Raw genomic sequence first — 17,081 nt, forward strand, 5'->3', positions numbered from 1 at the left:
TGAAATTGTGACCGCGCGCCTTAGGGATATTTCAGAAAAATCTTTTTCCGGAGGTGAAGTAGTCGAGGGCTGATTTCTTTTCCTATGATCAAAAGCCCTCCGTTTCCACCGCCAAAACTTTCAGGGGAGAGTTTGCAACAGTTTGGCACCATTTTTGAGCAAAGTGGAAAATGGCCGATTTTTGATGAGATTGTGACCGCGCACCTTAGTGATTTTTCAGAAAAATCTTTTTTCGCAGGTGAAGTAGTCGAGTGCTGATTTCTTTTCCTATGATCAAAAGCCTTCCATTTTCACGGCCAAAACTTTCAGGGGAGAGTTTGCAACAGTTTGGCACCATTTTTGAGCAAAGTGGAAAACGGCCGATTTTTGATGAAATTGTGACCGCGCGCCTTAGGGATTTTTCAGAAAAATCTTTTTCCGCAGGTGAAGTAGTCGAGGGCTGATTTCTTTTCCTATGATCAAAAGCCTTCCGTTTCCACCGCCAAAACTTTCAGGGGAGAGTTTGCAACAGTTTGGCACCATTTTTGAGCAAAGTGGAAAACGGCCGATTTTTGATGAAATTGTGACCGTGCGCCTTTGTGATTTTTAAGAAAAATCTTTTTCCGCAGGTGAAGTAGTCGAGGGCTGATTTCTTGGCCTATGATCAAAACCCTTCCGTTTTCACCGCCAAACCTTTCAGGGGAGAGTTTGCAACAGTTTGGCACCATTTTTGAGCAAAGTGGAAAACAGCCGATTTTTGATGAAATTGTTACTGCGCGCCATAGGGATTTTTCAGAAAAATCTTTTTCCGCAGGTGAAGTCGTCGAGGGCTGATTTCTTTTCCTATGATCAAAAGCCTTCCGTTTCCACGGCAAAAACTTTCAGGGGAGAGTTTGCAACAATTTGGCACCATTTTTGAGCAAAGTGGAAAACGGCCGATTTTTGATGAAATTGTGACCGTGCGCCTTAGTGATTTTCCAGAAAAATCTTTTTCCGCAGGTGAAGTAGTTGAGGGCTGATTTCTTTTCCTATGGTCAAAAGCCTTCCGGTTCCACCGCCAAAACTTTCAGGGGAGAGTTTGCAACAATATGGCACCATTTTTGATCAAAGTGGAAAACGGCCGATTTTTGATGAAATTGTGATTGCGCGCCATAGGTATTTTTCAGAAAAATCTTTTTCCGCAGGGGAAGTAGTCGAGGGCTGATTTCTTGGCCTATGATCAAAACCCTTCCGTTTTCACCGCCAAACCTTTCAGGGGAGAGTTTGCAACAGTTTGGCACCATTTTTGAGCAAAGTGGAAAACAGCCGATTTTTGATGAAATTGTTACTGCGCGCCATAGGGATTTTTCAGAAAAATCTTTTTCCGCAGGTGAAGTCGTCGAGGGCTCATTTCTTTTCCTATGATCAAAAGCCTTCCGTTTCCACGGCAAAAACTTTCAGGGGAGAGTTTGCAACAATTTGGCACCATTTTTGAGCAAAGTGGAAAACGGCCGATTTTTGATGAAATTGTGACCGTGCGCCTTAGTGATTTTCCAGAAAAATCTTTTTCCGCAGGTGAAGTAGTCGAGGGCTGATTTCTTTTCCTATGATCAAAAGCCTTCCGTTTCCACCGCCAAAACTTTCAGGGGAGAGTTTGCAACAGTTTGGCACCATTTTTGAGCAAAGTGGAAAACTGCCGATTTTTGATGAAATTGTGACCGCGCGCCTTAGGGATTTTTCGGAAAAATCTTTTTCCGCAGGTGAAGTAGTCGAGGGCTGATTTCTTTTCCTATGATCAAAAGCCTTCCATTTTCACCGCCAAAACTTTCAGGGGAGAGTTTGCAACAGTTTGGCACCATTTTTGAGCAAAGTGGAAAACGGCCGATTTTTTATGAAATTGTGACCGCGCGCCATAGGTATTTTTCAGAAAAATCTTTTTCCGCAGGTGAAGTAGTCGAGGGCTGATTTCTTGGCCTATGATCAAAACCCTTCCGTTTTCACCGCCAAACCTTTCAGGGGAGAGTTTGCAACAGTTTGGCACCATTTTTGAGCAAAGTGGAAAACGGCTGATTTTTGATGAAATTCTGACCGCGCGCCTTAGGGATTTTTCAGAAAAATCTTTTTCCGCAGGTGAAGTAGTCGAGGGCTGATTTCTTTTCCTATGATCAAAAGCCTTCCGTTTTCACCGCCAAAACTTTCAGGGGAGAGGTTGCAACAGTTTGGCACCATTTTTGAGCAAAGTGGAAAACGGCCGATTTTTGATGAAATTGTGACTGCGCGCCATATTTATTTTTCAGAAAAATCTTTTTCCACAGGTGAAGTAGTCGAGGGCTGATTTCTTGGCCTATGATCAAAACCCTTCCGTTTTCACCGCCAAACCTTTCAGGGGAGAGTTTGCAACAGTTTGGCACCATTTTTGAGCAAAGTGGAAAACGGCCAATTTTTGATGAAATTGTGACTGCGCGCCATAGGGATTTTTTATAAAAATCTTTTTGCGCAGGTGAAGTAGTCGAGGGCTGATTTCTTTTCCTATGATCAAAAGCCTTCCGTTTTCACCGCCAAAACATTCAGGGGAGAGTTTGCAACAGTTTGGCACCATTTTTGAGCAAAGTGGAAAACGGCCGATTTTTGATGAAATTGTGACCGCGCGCCTTAGGGATTTTTCAGAAAAATCTTTTTCCGCAGGTGAAGTAGTCGAGGGCTGATTACTTTTCCTATGATCAAAAGCCTTCCGTTTTCACCGCCAAAACATTCAGGGGAGAGTTTGCAACAGTTTGGCACCATTTTTGAGCAAAGTGGAATACGGCCGATTTTTTATGAAATTGTGACCGCGCGCCTTAGGGATTTTTCAGAAAAATCTTTTTCTGCAGGTGAAGTAGTCGAGGGCTGATTACTTTTCCTATGATCAAAAGCCTTCCGTTTTCACCCCCAAAACTTTCAGGGGAGAGTTTGCAACAGTTTGGCACCATTTTTGAGCAAAGTGGAAAAGGGCCGATTTTTGATGAAATTGTGACCGCGCGCCTTAGGGATTTTTTCAGAAAAATCTTTTTCCGCAAGTGAAGTATTCGAGGACTGATTTCTTTTCATATGATCAAAAGCCTTCCGTTTTCACCGCCAAAACTTTCAGAGGAGAGTTTGCAACAGTTGGCACCATTTTTGAGCAAAGTGGAAAACGGCCGATTTTTGATGAAATTGTGACCGCGCGCCTTAGGGATTTTTCAGAAAAATCTTTTTCCGCAGTTGAAGTAGTCGAGGGCTGATTTCTTTTCCTAGGATCAAAAAGCCTTCCGTTTTCACGCCAAAACTTTCATGGAGAGTTTGCTACAGTTTGGCACCATTTTTGAGCAAAGTTGAAAACGGCCGATTTTTGATGAAATTCTGACCGCGCGCCTTAGTGATTTTTCAGAAAAATCTTTTTCCGCAGGTGAAGTAGTCGAGGGCTGATTTCTTTTCCTATGATCAAAAGCCTTCCGTTTCCACCGCCAAAACTTTCAGGGGAGAGTTTGCAACAGTTTGGCACCATTTTTGAGCAGAGTGGAAAACGGCCGATTTTTGATGAAATTGTGACCGCGCGCCTTAGGGATTTTTCAGAAAAATCTTTTTTCAGCAGGTGAAGTAGTCAAGGGCTGATTACTTTTCCTCTGATCAAAAGCCTTCCGTTTCCACGGTCAAAACTTTCAGGGGAGAGTTTGCAACAGTTTTGCACCAATTTTTGAGCAAAGTGGAAAACGGCCGATTTTGATGAAATTCTGACCGCGCGCCTTAGGGATTTTTCAGAAAAATCTTTTTCCGCAGGTGAAGTAGTCGAGGGCTGATTTCTTTCCTATGATCAAAAGCCTTCCGTTTTCACCGCCAAAAACTTTCAGGGGGAGTTTGCAACAGTTTGGCACCATTTTTGAGCAAAGTGGAAAACGGCCGATTTTGATGAAATTGTGACCGCGCGCCTTAGGGATTTTTCAGAAAAATCTTTTTCGCAGGTGAAGTCGTCGAGGGCTGATTACTTTTCCTATGATCAAAAGCCTTCCGTTTTCACCGCCAAAACAATCAGGGGAGAGTTTGCAACAGTTTGGCACCATTTTTGAGCAAAAAAGTGGAAAACGGCCGATTTTTGATGAAATTGTGACCGCGCGCCTTAGGGATTTTTCAGAAAAATCTTTTTCCGCAGGTGAAGTAGTCGAGGGCTGATTACTTTTCCTATGATCAAAAGCCTTCCGTTTTCACCCCCAAAACTTTCAGGGGAGAGTTTGCAACAGTTTGGCACCATTTTTGAGCAAAGTGGAAAAGGGCCGATTTTTGATGAAATTGTGACCGCGCGCCTTAGGGATTTTTCAGAAAAATCTTTATCCGCAAGTGAAGTATTCGAGGGCTGATTTCTTTTCATATGATCAAAAGCCTTCCGTTTTCACCCCCAAAACTTTCAGAGGAGAGTTTGCAACAGTTTGGCACCATTTTTGAGCAAAGTGGAAAACGGCCGATTTTTGATGAAATTGTGACCGCGCGCCTTAGTGATTTTTCAGAAAAATCTTTTTCCGCAGGTGAAGTCGTCGAGGGCTGATTTCTTTTCCTAGGATCAAAAGCCTTCCGTTTTCACCGCCAAAACATTCAGGGGAGAGTTTGCAACAGTTTGGCACCATTTTTGAGCAAAGTGGAAAACGGCCGATTTTTGATGAAATTGTGACCGCGCGCCTGAGGGATTTTTCAGAAAAATCTTTTTCCGCAGGTGAAGTAGTCGAGGGCTGATTTCTTTTCCTATGATCAAAAGCCTTCCGTTTCCACCGCCAAAACTTTCAGGGGAGAGTTTGCAACAGTTTGGCACCATTTTTGAGCAAAGTGGAAAACGGCCGATTTTTGATGAAATTGTGACCGCGCGCCTTAGGGATTTTTCAGAAAAATCTTTTTCCGCAGGTGAAGTAGTCGAGGGCTGATTTCTTTTCCTAGGATCAAAAGCCTTCCGTTTCCACCGCCAAAACTTTCATGGGAGAGTTTGCTACAGTTTGGCACCATTTTTGAGCAAAGTTGAAAACAGCCGATTTTTGATGAAATTCTGACCGCGCGCCTCAGTGATTTTTAAGAAAAATCTTTTTCCGCAGGTGAAGTAGTCGAGGGCTGATTTCTTTTCCTAGGATCAAAAGCCTTCCGTTTTCACCGCCAAAACATTCAGGGGAGAGTTTGCAACAGTTTGGCACCATTTTTGAGCAAAGTGGAAAACGGCCGATTTTTGATGAAATTGTGACAGCGCCTGAGGGATTTTTCAGAAAAATCTTTTTCCGCAGGTGAAGTAGTCGAGGGCTGATTTCTTTTCCTATGATCAAAAGCCTTCCGTTTCCACCGCCAAAACTTTCAGGGGAGAGTTTGCAACAGTTTGGCACCATTTTTGAGCAAAGTGGAAAACGGCCGATTTTTGATGAAATTGTGACCGCGCGCCTTAGGGATTTTTAAGAAAAATCTTTTTCCGCAGGTGAAGTAGTCGAGGGCTGATTTCTTTTCCTAGGATCAAAAGCCTTCCGTTTCCACCGCCAAAACTTTCATGGGAGAGTTTGCTACAGTTTGGCACCATTTTTGAGCAAAGTTGAAAACAGCCGATTTTTGATGAAATTCTGACCGCGCGCCTCAGTGATTTTTAAGAAAAATCTTTTTCCGCAGGTGAAGTAGTCGAGGGCTGATTTCTTTTCCTATGATCAAAAGCCTTCCGTTTCCACCGCCAAAACTTTCACGGGAGAGTTTGCAACAGTTTGGCACCATTTTTGAGCAAAGTGGAAAACGGCCGATTTTTGATGAAATTGTGACCGCGCGCCTTAGGGATTTTTCAGAAAAATCTTTTTCCGCAGGTGAAGTCGTCGAGGGCTGATTTCTTTTCCTATGATCAAAAGCCTTCCGTTTTCACCGCCAAAACATTCAGGGGAGAGTTTGCAACAGTTTGGCACCATTTTTGAGCAAAGTGGAAAACGGCCGTTTTTTGATGAAATTGAGACCGCGCGCCTTAGGCATTTTTCAGAAAAATCGTTTTCCACAGGTGAAGTAGTCGAGGGCTGATTTCTTTTCCTATGATCAAAAGCCCTCCGTTTCCACCGCCAAAACTTTCATGGGAGAGTTTGCTACAGTTTGGCACCATTTTTGAGCAAAGTGGAAAACGGCCGATTTTTGATGAAATTCTGACCGCGCGCCTTAGGAATTTTTCAGAAAAATCTTTTTCCGCAGGTGAAGTAGTCAAGGGCTGATTTCTTTTCCTATGATCAAAAGCCTTCCGTTTCCACCGCCAAAACTTTCAGGGGAGAGTTTGCAACAGTTTGGCACCATTTTTGAGCAAAGTGGAAAACGGCCGATTTTTGATGAAATTGTGACCGCGCGCCTTAGGGATTTTTCAGAAAAATCTTTTTCCGCAGGTGAAGTAGTCGAGGGCTGATTTCTTGGCCTATGATCAAAAGCCTTCCGTTTTCACCGCCAAAACTTTCAGGGGAGAGTTTGCAACAGTTTGGCACCATTTTTGAGCAAAGTGGAAAACGGCCGATTTTTGATGAAATTGTGACCGCGCGCCTTAGGGATTTTTCAGAAAAATCTTTTTCCCCAGGTGAAGTAGTCGAGGGCTGATTACTTTTCCTATGATCAAAAGCCTTCCGTTTCCACCGCCAAAACTTTCAGGGGAGAGTTTGCAACAGTTTGGCACCATTTTTGAGCAAAGTGGAAAACGGCCGATTTTTGATGAAATTGTGACCGCGCGCCTTAGGGATATTTCAGAAAAATCTTTTTCCGGAGGTGAAGTAGTCGAGGGCTGATTTCTTTTCCTATGATCAAAAGCCCTCCGTTTCCACCGCCAAAACTTTCAGGGGAGAGTTTGCAACAGTTTGGCACCATTTTTGAGCAAAGTGGAAAATGGCCGATTTTTGATGAGATTGTGACCGCGCACCTTAGTGATTTTTCAGAAAAATCTTTTTTCGCAGGTGAAGTAGTCGAGTGCTGATTTCTTTTCCTATGATCAAAAGCCTTCCATTTTCACGGCCAAAACTTTCAGGGGAGAGTTTGCAACAGTTTGGCACCATTTTTGAGCAAAGTGGAAAACGGCCGATTTTTGATGAAATTGTGACCGCGCGCCTTAGGGATTTTTCAGAAAAATCTTTTTCCGCAGGTGAAGTAGTCGAGGGCTGATTTCTTTTCCTATGATCAAAAGCCTTCCGTTTCCACCGCCAAAACTTTCAGGGGAGAGTTTGCAACAGTTTGGCACCATTTTTGAGCAAAGTGGAAAACGGCCGATTTTTGATGAAATTGTGACCGTGCGCCTTTGTGATTTTTAAGAAAAATCTTTTTCCGCAGGTGAAGTAGTCGAGGGCTGATTTCTTGGCCTATGATCAAAACCCTTCCGTTTTCACCGCCAAACCTTTCAGGGGAGAGTTTGCAACAGTTTGGCACCATTTTTGAGCAAAGTGGAAAACAGCCGATTTTTGATGAAATTGTTACTGCGCGCCATAGGGATTTTTCAGAAAAATCTTTTTCCGCAGGTGAAGTCGTCGAGGGCTGATTTCTTTTCCTATGATCAAAAGCCTTCCGTTTCCACGGCAAAAACTTTCAGGGGAGAGTTTGCAACAATTTGGCACCATTTTTGAGCAAAGTGGAAAACGGCCGATTTTTGATGAAATTGTGACCGTGCGCCTTAGTGATTTTCCAGAAAAATCTTTTTCCGCAGGTGAAGTAGTTGAGGGCTGATTTCTTTTCCTATGGTCAAAAGCCTTCCGGTTCCACCGCCAAAACTTTCAGGGGAGAGTTTGCAACAATATGGCACCATTTTTGATCAAAGTGGAAAACGGCCGATTTTTGATGAAATTGTGATTGCGCGCCATAGGTATTTTTCAGAAAAATCTTTTTCCGCAGGGGAAGTAGTCGAGGGCTGATTTCTTGGCCTATGATCAAAACCCTTCCGTTTTCACCGCCAAACCTTTCAGGGGAGAGTTTGCAACAGTTTGGCACCATTTTTGAGCAAAGTGGAAAACAGCCGATTTTTGATGAAATTGTTACTGCGCGCCATAGGGATTTTTCAGAAAAATCTTTTTCCGCAGGTGAAGTCGTCGAGGGCTCATTTCTTTTCCTATGATCAAAAGCCTTCCGTTTCCACGGCAAAAACTTTCAGGGGAGAGTTTGCAACAATTTGGCACCATTTTTGAGCAAAGTGGAAAACGGCCGATTTTTGATGAAATTGTGACCGTGCGCCTTAGTGATTTTCCAGAAAAATCTTTTTCCGCAGGTGAAGTAGTCGAGGGCTGATTTCTTTTCCTATGATCAAAAGCCTTCCGTTTCCACCGCCAAAACTTTCAGGGGAGAGTTTGCAACAGTTTGGCACCATTTTTGAGCAAAGTGGAAAACTGCCGATTTTTGATGAAATTGTGACCGCGCGCCTTAGGGATTTTTCGGAAAAATCTTTTTCCGCAGGTGAAGTAGTCGAGGGCTGATTTCTTTTCCTATGATCAAAAGCCTTCCATTTTCACCGCCAAAACTTTCAGGGGAGAGTTTGCAACAGTTTGGCACCATTTTTGAGCAAAGTGGAAAACGGCCGATTTTTTATGAAATTGTGACCGCGCGCCATAGGTATTTTTCAGAAAAATCTTTTTCCGCAGGTGAAGTAGTCGAGGGCTGATTTCTTGGCCTATGATCAAAACCCTTCCGTTTTCACCGCCAAACCTTTCAGGGGAGAGTTTGCAACAGTTTGGCACCATTTTTGAGCAAAGTGGAAAACGGCTGATTTTTGATGAAATTCTGACCGCGCGCCTTAGGGATTTTTCAGAAAAATCTTTTTCCGCAGGTGAAGTAGTCGAGGGCTGATTTCTTTTCCTATGATCAAAAGCCTTCCGTTTTCACCGCCAAAACTTTCAGGGGAGAGGTTGCAACAGTTTGGCACCATTTTTGAGCAAAGTGGAAAACGGCCGATTTTTGATGAAATTGTGACTGCGCGCCATATTTATTTTTCAGAAAAATCTTTTTCCACAGGTGAAGTAGTCGAGGGCTGATTTCTTGGCCTATGATCAAAACCCTTCCGTTTTCACCGCCAAACCTTTCAGGGGAGAGTTTGCAACAGTTTGGCACCATTTTTGAGCAAAGTGGAAAACGGCCAATTTTTGATGAAATTGTGACTGCGCGCCATAGGGATTTTTTATAAAAATCTTTTTCCGCAGGTGAAGTAGTCGAGGGCTGATTTCTTTTCCTATGATCAAAACCCTTCCGTTTTCACCGCCAAACCTTTCAGGGGAGAGTTTGCAACAGTTTGGCATCATTATTGAGTAAAGTATATGGCCAGTAACAAAGTACCCTATTTTTCACTGCGTAAAACGCACCTTACCTTAAGATGCATCTAGTTTTTATTCTAGGAAATGAAAGGAAAAAAATATTCTCAATGAAACAGTAGAAGTATGATTTTTGTGGTTCATGCTGTGGGCAGAGATCTGTGATTTGCCGGTGATTTTGGCATATCCCAATGCAAAAATCCTGAGAATCCATGTGGATTCGTGCTTTGCAACAACTTTTTTGCGCCATTGCGGCTCCATATAATATTGAATGTTTTTGTGTGTGTGCTGGCTGTAGCCCTGGACATGCTATGTGATCTGATGGTCAATTTGGGGTGATCCAAATGCAAAAATCCTGAGGATCCATGTGCTTTTACCTCTCCCCTCCCTGGCAGCCTCACTTATCTCTAGCGTCCTTTATCTCCCTCCCTGATCGCTTGCCAATCAGCTGCTTCCTTTCAACAGTCGCTTCCCTCTTTTTTGCCTTAGTGTCTTTTCCGTAGCTGGAGCAGTTTTTTGCTCCTCCTTTTCTTTCTGTCTCGTCTCCTTCTTGCAAGTTTGCTGTCTTTACCTCCCCCCCGGAAGCCTCCTTTATTGCTAGCATCCCTTATCTCCCTCCCCGATCACTTGCTGATTAGCGGTTTTGTTTCAGCACCCACTTCCCTCTCCCCCCCCTTTTTAAAAAAAAGCATGATCTGCTTTTTGCCCCTGGGCAATTCAGCTCCAGGGACCACCATTTGTTCCATAAGATGCAAAGACATTTACCCTTACTTTTTAGGAAGAAAAAAGTGTGTCTTATGGAGCGAAAAATACGGTATATTCCATTAGTTTTCTGGAAGTGGCTTTTACATGGTGGAAAAGCTCAAATATAATGCAGAAATTAACTGTTAGGGAATCATCAGGGAAACTGAATAAAGTGCAATGTGAATGGAGCCTTGTAAGTAATTCAAATTTAAATTAGTGAGACTTACTTCCACATAAGCATGAATCAGAGCAAGCTAAAAGGCTGAATTTTATGTTCATACTTATCCAGAAGTGTCTCTCAAGGAAATCAGTGATGGTTGCCTAGTTTAATATTTGGCTGGAATGGGACTTAGAGGTAATTAACTTGTGCTGGATAAGACACAGTCTCTTTTCAAACACAACAGCTTTCTTCTGAAAAAAAAAGAAAAAGAAAAAATGTCTCACTTCCAACTCCCTGTATATTCAGAAGCAATGTCCAAAGTCTATTTTTCTGGAAAAAAGTAAAGTAATTCAATTCTGTTTGTTCACCGAAGGCCAAGGAGGGCCACATCTTTCAGTATTTAGTGTTAGATTAATGGAGAGAAAGACAGGTAGTGAAATCTTGCAGAAATAGCATTTCCTCGCAGCTGGAAGTTTCCACTTCCCAGTTCCACGTACTCTGAACAGTAGGTAATATATTTCTTGAGGACAGCAACATTGGAGGGCAGGGTGACCAAAAAGGTATTAAATCACCTATCATCCCACATCTGTACGAGAATGCCTCTTTTAGCCGAAACACCATCAGCAAATTGTAATGCACAGCAGGAAGTTAAAGGATTTTCTTGGAAGAAAAACAACATATTCCAATGTGCTATGATGTTCTCCACAGCATGATAGCACATCGGCAGCTGTCCAACCATTGCAAGAGATAGCAGCAAGAAAATAATTCTGAAGACAGATTAGTTTGAACCAATTATTAGAACAGAGCTCTCAAATTGTCAAGCTGGGCTTTTGAGAATTTCTCAGGGGTAGATTCCTAGATGTCTAAGGGTGGATTGCCCCCCCCCAAAAAAAAAACCACTGGATGAAATATGTTACTAGTATCTTGTGAGCACGCTGCAGGCTGGGCTACAAAGTTTTATGATTATAAAGTCAAATAGGTTGGCTGATTCCCCACCTACCTCTTTTCCTCTGTATTAACTTGTGGCAAGTTACTATTCATTGTATGAATGGATTGTATCAATTAATACCTAGTTCTTCTCTTGGTTTCTGCTAGCTCTTGGGTAGATTTTTCCTCTTCAACATTACACCAGCATGGTTACTGGAACATAGGTGCAGTGTGTGTATTTTTGGCTAAAATATGGGTAGCATTTTATTATCCCCTTGTATGAACTGAATAGGTGTTTTTTTTTTTTTAAGGACAGTGGTACCTTGGTTTAAGAACAGCTTAGTTTATGAACAACTTGGATTAAGAATGCTGCAAACTCGGAAGTAGGTGAACTTTGTGAACTTTGACTTGGAAGCAGAACATGTTCCGCTTCCGGTTGAGTGTGTTCCATTTGTAAATTGAGTCCCCCGCTGCTATGGGAAAGCACGCCTTGGTTTAAGAATGCTTTGGTTTAAGAACGGACTTCCGGAACAGATTAAGTTGGTAAACCAAGGTACCACTGTACTAAATTGATAACTTCTTGATAGGCTCACTGTAACAGTTTTTAATGCTAGATTCATTTATTTTTAAAAAGTTTTTTTATTTGATTTTACAAGTGTAGAATTATGACAAAACAAAATAAACATCCATATTTAGAGATTTCTCTGAATCTCCAGACTTTCCAACTTCCCCTCCATGGGTCCTATTGTCAACTTTTTTCAACTGCATATTATTTCATAGTCCATATTTTATATCTTTCCATATTGTCCATTATATTTGCTACATTACAAGTGTTATTACAATCCTGCTAATGTTTTCATCTGCTTACAGTGATCTCCTAAATAAATTATAATTTCCCCCCATTCTTTATTGAAGTTTTTGTCTTCTTGGTTCTTGAGCTTTCCAGTCAGTTTTGCTATTTTGGTATAGCTCATCAGTTTGGTTTGCCATTCCTCTCTGGTAGCGACTTTATCTTCTTTCCATCTCTGGGCTAGTCGCATCTGCTCGGCTGTTGTTCCATACATAAAAAGTATTTTCTGCTCCTTTGGGATATTGGTACCTACAATTCCTAATAAAAATGCTTCTGGGTTTTGTTTTGTTTTAAAATAAAGATTATTTTAAACTTTTTTAAAATTTCATTTCATTATATATCATTTTCGAAAATGCTTTTATTACCTTACATGACCACCACATATGGTAAAAGGCACCTTCTTCTTCTTTTTTACATTTCCTGCAGGTATTTCTACAGTGTACCTCGGGTTACATATGCTTCAGGTTACATATGCTTCAGGTTACAGACTCCGCTAACCCAGAAATAGTGCTTCAGGTTAAGAACTTTGCTTCAGGATGAGAACAGAAATCATGCTCTGGTGGCGCAGCGGCAGCAGGAGGCCCCATTAGCTAAAGTAGTGCTTCAGGTTAAGAACAGTTTCAGGTTAAGAACGGACCTCCGGAATGAATTAAGTATTTAACCCAAGCCACTGTACTTGTCTTACACATTTTTGCTAACTTACTAGGAGCCAAACACCACTGGTTGGTACATTATTTCCATATAGTTTTCTTTCAGTGCACAACATGCCAAGATAATGCAAGATTTTTAATATTGTTTTGTTGCCAACTGATAACAATGAACCTGGGAAGCTGCCTTATACCAAATTACACCATTGGTCAACCTAGCTTAGTATCATTTACCCTGGCTAGCAATGGCTCTGCAGCGTTTCAGTCAAGGATGCTTTCCTCAGCCCTTTCTGGGGATGGATTAAACCAGGGACCTACTGCAGGCAAACTATCTGCTCTAACAGAGCTCAAGCTCCTCCTAGAGTTGCTTGTTTTTGTATGAAGTTTTGAGCTGGTTTGGACTTCTTTGGGGATGGAAAAGCGGGGCACATATACAAATGATGATAATATGCTATTTCAGTCCTTTATTCCTGAGGCTGACTTTAAAAATGGTTCAGAAACTGTCGTTGGAACTGGAACTGTCATTTTGATCATATTATATCAGTACTGAGTGCGTTGGTACCTAGTCCATTTCCAGGCTCAGTTTGAAGTGGTGTTTCGAACCTAGAGAACCTTCAATGGCCTGGTAGTTACCTGCCTCCTCCAGCATGTACCTGCTGAAGCCCTAAAGTCATTTTGAGGAGGCCCTGCTCTGGGTGCCACCACCAAGTTGTGGTGTAATGGCTAGACCACTGGCTAGGACTTGGGAGAATCCCTAAAAAAGGGGGTAAAGGACCCCTGACAGATACGTCCAGTCACAAACGACTCTGGGGTTGCGGCTCTCATCTCACTTTGCTGGCTGAGGGAGCTAAAGTTTGTCCCCAGAGAGTTTTTCTGGGTCATGTGGCCAGCATGACTAAGCCGCTTCTTGCGAAACCAGAGCAGCACACAAAAATGTCATTTACCTTCCCACCAGAGTGGTACCTATTTATCTACTTGCATTTTTTGGCATGCTTTCAAACTGCTATGTTGGCAGGAGCAGGTACCGAGCAATGGGAGCTCACCCTGTCACAGGGATTCGAACCGCCGACCTTCTGATTGGCAAGGCCAAGAGGCTCAGTGGTTTAGACCACAGCACTAATCCCTACTTAGCCACAAAGCTCACTGGGTGACACTAGGCAAGTCCCTAAGTCTCAGTCTAAAGTAATCCCATGAAGTTGGTGAGTACAAAATTCATGGCGGGGATGGGGGGGACGACACATCAAGGTCTTCAGAAGAGAGGTATAAGTGTAATTAAAAATCATTAGAAATGAAGTGAGGCTAGTGGCTACCAAGGTGAAAACCTTTGCCATGCTTCTCTGTGGTCTTTTTACCACCAGGTGAAAACCCTTTTTTAAAAAAAATAATAAGAATTACCCAACTTCTTTTTTTTTTTTAATGCATTTTAAGCTAATTTCATTGTGCCTTATTGTGGCTTTAATCAAAGCTGCCAACTGTTTATGTTCTCTCTATTATAAGGAAATTTCCCAGCTCCCTCTCTCTTTGTGATTGCTTATTGTAGATTTTAATTATTCTGCATTGTATGTTTAAGGTTATCTTGTTTGTGAACCACCCAGGGAATCATTGCTGGTGATGGAATACTGTGAAGGGTTTGATCTCAGGAATATGCTTCTGTGAATAGGATTGAGGGCGTCGTCATTACTTCATCCTCCTTCCTACGCTAGAAAAAGAAACCTCTCCATATTTTAAATTGCAAACCAATTTGTGCAGGTTCTTACATTTTGCTTCCCCCACCAGCAACTTTCAAAAGCAGCATGCTCAACAACTTAACTTGTGGCAGCTAACCATGCAGTTCAGCCTGTTGGCCAGTTTAAAGCTCCCTATTTTAAAAAGCATAATATTTCCATCCTCCAAATAAATCTCACCGAAATGTTTTCAGGAAGAGAGAATGTGGCCATTTGACTTTGCCCAATGGGTGGCACATCCCAAGATTATTGCAGGAGGCTCCATTTCCAAAGATTGAATCAGATCGCAGGGAAGGGGCTATTTCCCCCGCTCTCAGCATCAAAGCAGGAGTCAATCCTGAGAGCCGAGTGTTAACAGAGTGATACCAGCTATCAAAGGCAATCTCTGCAGACAAAGATAAATCCAATCTGGGAAGGGTTCTCTGAGCCACTGCCAAAGAAGATGGCAACAAATGTATCCTTAATTGAGTTTTCAGCAACTTGCGCAGCTGAGGTTCCTTACGGTAGTGAGAAGAGTTTGCCTCCCTCCTGTTTCCTGACTCCAGGCAACAGCAGACGATAAGGACAGGCCATTTTAATAATTTCCCTAAGAGGAGGAAACTGCTAACTGTCTGACGCTATGCTCACAAGCAAGCTGTCTCATCAGCTCATGCTGAAGCCTGTAATCTGATTCTCCTAGCAAATATGGCATAGTGATGAGTAATCCTTATGGTTTTGACATAGGTCCATGCTCATGTGGGTATTTATCTGTATAACCTTTGAATGGCCACACTAGTGACTTCCTCCATTTCAGTACCTACATTAAAAAGAGAAGCTGAGGGATAGCTCAGTCGGTAGAGCATGGGACTCTGAATCTCAGGGTTGTGGGTTTGAGTCCCACGTTGGGTGAAAGATTCCTGCGTTGCAAGGAGGTGGACTAGTTGACCCTCATGGTCCCTTCCAATCTACAAGTCTATGATTCTGAATTAAGGGGTGGTATCCAATGCTAGCCTTATGCAGAGTAGATCCATAGAGGTTAATGAGTGTGAACAGTGCTTTGTTTCTAAAAAAATAAATAAAAATGTTTAGGGGTACTCTCATTTTCCCACTCATATTGAAATACTGCCCCTCAATGAGGCCAAACTTAGATTCACAAAATGTTTAGGGGTATGTGTACCCCTCCATACCCCCAGAAAAAAGCACAGAGTGAGAGTAATTTAGGTTCATTAGGACTCACCCACAGCACAGATCTGAGTGGTTTTCTGCTCATCCCATGCTTTTTACGCATGGGTCAATGTGGTCTTGCCTTTGCCCAGCTGCTTTCACCCAGAAAACCCGCTCTTTAGCATCAAATTGGAACAAACAGCAATCTGTGGAAAACCCAATTGTCGTTTGTTCCGATTCAGCGCTAAACTGCAGGTTTCCCTGGGGGAAAGCGGCAGGGCAAACAGGGGTGTGGATAGGCTTCTAAATGCATCTACTCTCAATAAGACTAGGATTGGCTGAAATGCAGAGACTGTTTTCTTAGGGCAAGTGTTGAGATTTAAAACGACATAACGTTCATGCTGTCCAGATTCGAAATTGGTTGTTTCTCTTGTAAAATCTCACAGAAAGACAGCACCAATTGACATTTCATTGCACCGTCGCCATCATCATTACAGAACTATCAGCAGACATGCCTCTGCTGGAAAAGGTTCCATAGACAAAAATAGATAGGTCCTTGTCCCCAAGGAGTTTGCAGTCCGCAAATAGACTGGGGGGGGGGGAATCAACAACGTGGAAAAGCAAGACTGAAGAGGATAAATGAGGGGAAATGGAACCGCATGTACTTAAAATGTGTTTGCCAAAACAGTAAATCAAAAATAACCCTGCCCCACTGTTGTCACATTGGCTATATGTATTGCACCATTTGTATGAAGCATTTCCATTGAGGTCTTAACAAGACATGTGAATGGGCCATGGCACGCAGCCATGCTTTTAGGGTGCACATGAAAGACTTACATGAATGAGTGTTTTAATAATGACCAACATAACAATTCGGAGACTACAGAAGTTGCCGTTTGCACCATCCTTTAGAAAAGAGGCAATGTGCATGCAGCCTGCAAAGTGAATGTTAGGTTATGAAATAACACTGCAGAAAAGTAAGTCCCCTAAAAGCTTTTGAATGTGGTGAATCATGGACTGTGAATGGCACGCCTTTTGAAAAATAAAATTTATTTCTTTCCTTTTAAAAGGTGGATGCTGCTTCAGTTTGGCATAATATTTCCTTACTAAATCCTGATTAGGAGCAGGAACTCGGGGGAACTCAGTTATGGTACCTCTCAGGTGGGTGTCATTGCCATTCTAAGAGAACAAGGGAGGTGTTCATGGTGAATTCCAACACCTCTTTTTCTAGGAAAAGAGCACGGATTAGGAGCCCATTAATGCAATTAAACAAGGATCCATTTTGATGTGGGATAGCATCACATTGCTCTATTAGAGAAGCAAAGCTTAGTTTTCTCTGTACTTAAAAAACAACAACAACGTGTTGAGAAGGATTGGTATATGTATCTATGCCTGACAAGGACTTAGTGTTTGTAATAAGACCAGGTAGGAATTCAAGCACTCACCCCGCTGCCCTGTGTTGCACAAAGATGCAATGATGGAAACAGCTGTACACCCCAACCCAAAGCCCTATGTGCGCTGTAATGCACACACAAGCCATAATCCCAAGAGCTACTTGAGGCATGCTTGAAGGCTTCCGCATGCCAAGCCTTGGAACAGCAGATCCCCTGTGCCATATGTCAAACAGCTTTTTAAAAATCACATTTCAACAGTGATTTGATG

This window comes from Podarcis bocagei (assembly GCF_964188305.1).
Source record: "Podarcis bocagei genome assembly, chromosome: 8".
Classification (NCBI taxonomy): domain Eukaryota; kingdom Metazoa; phylum Chordata; class Lepidosauria; order Squamata; family Lacertidae; genus Podarcis; species Podarcis bocagei.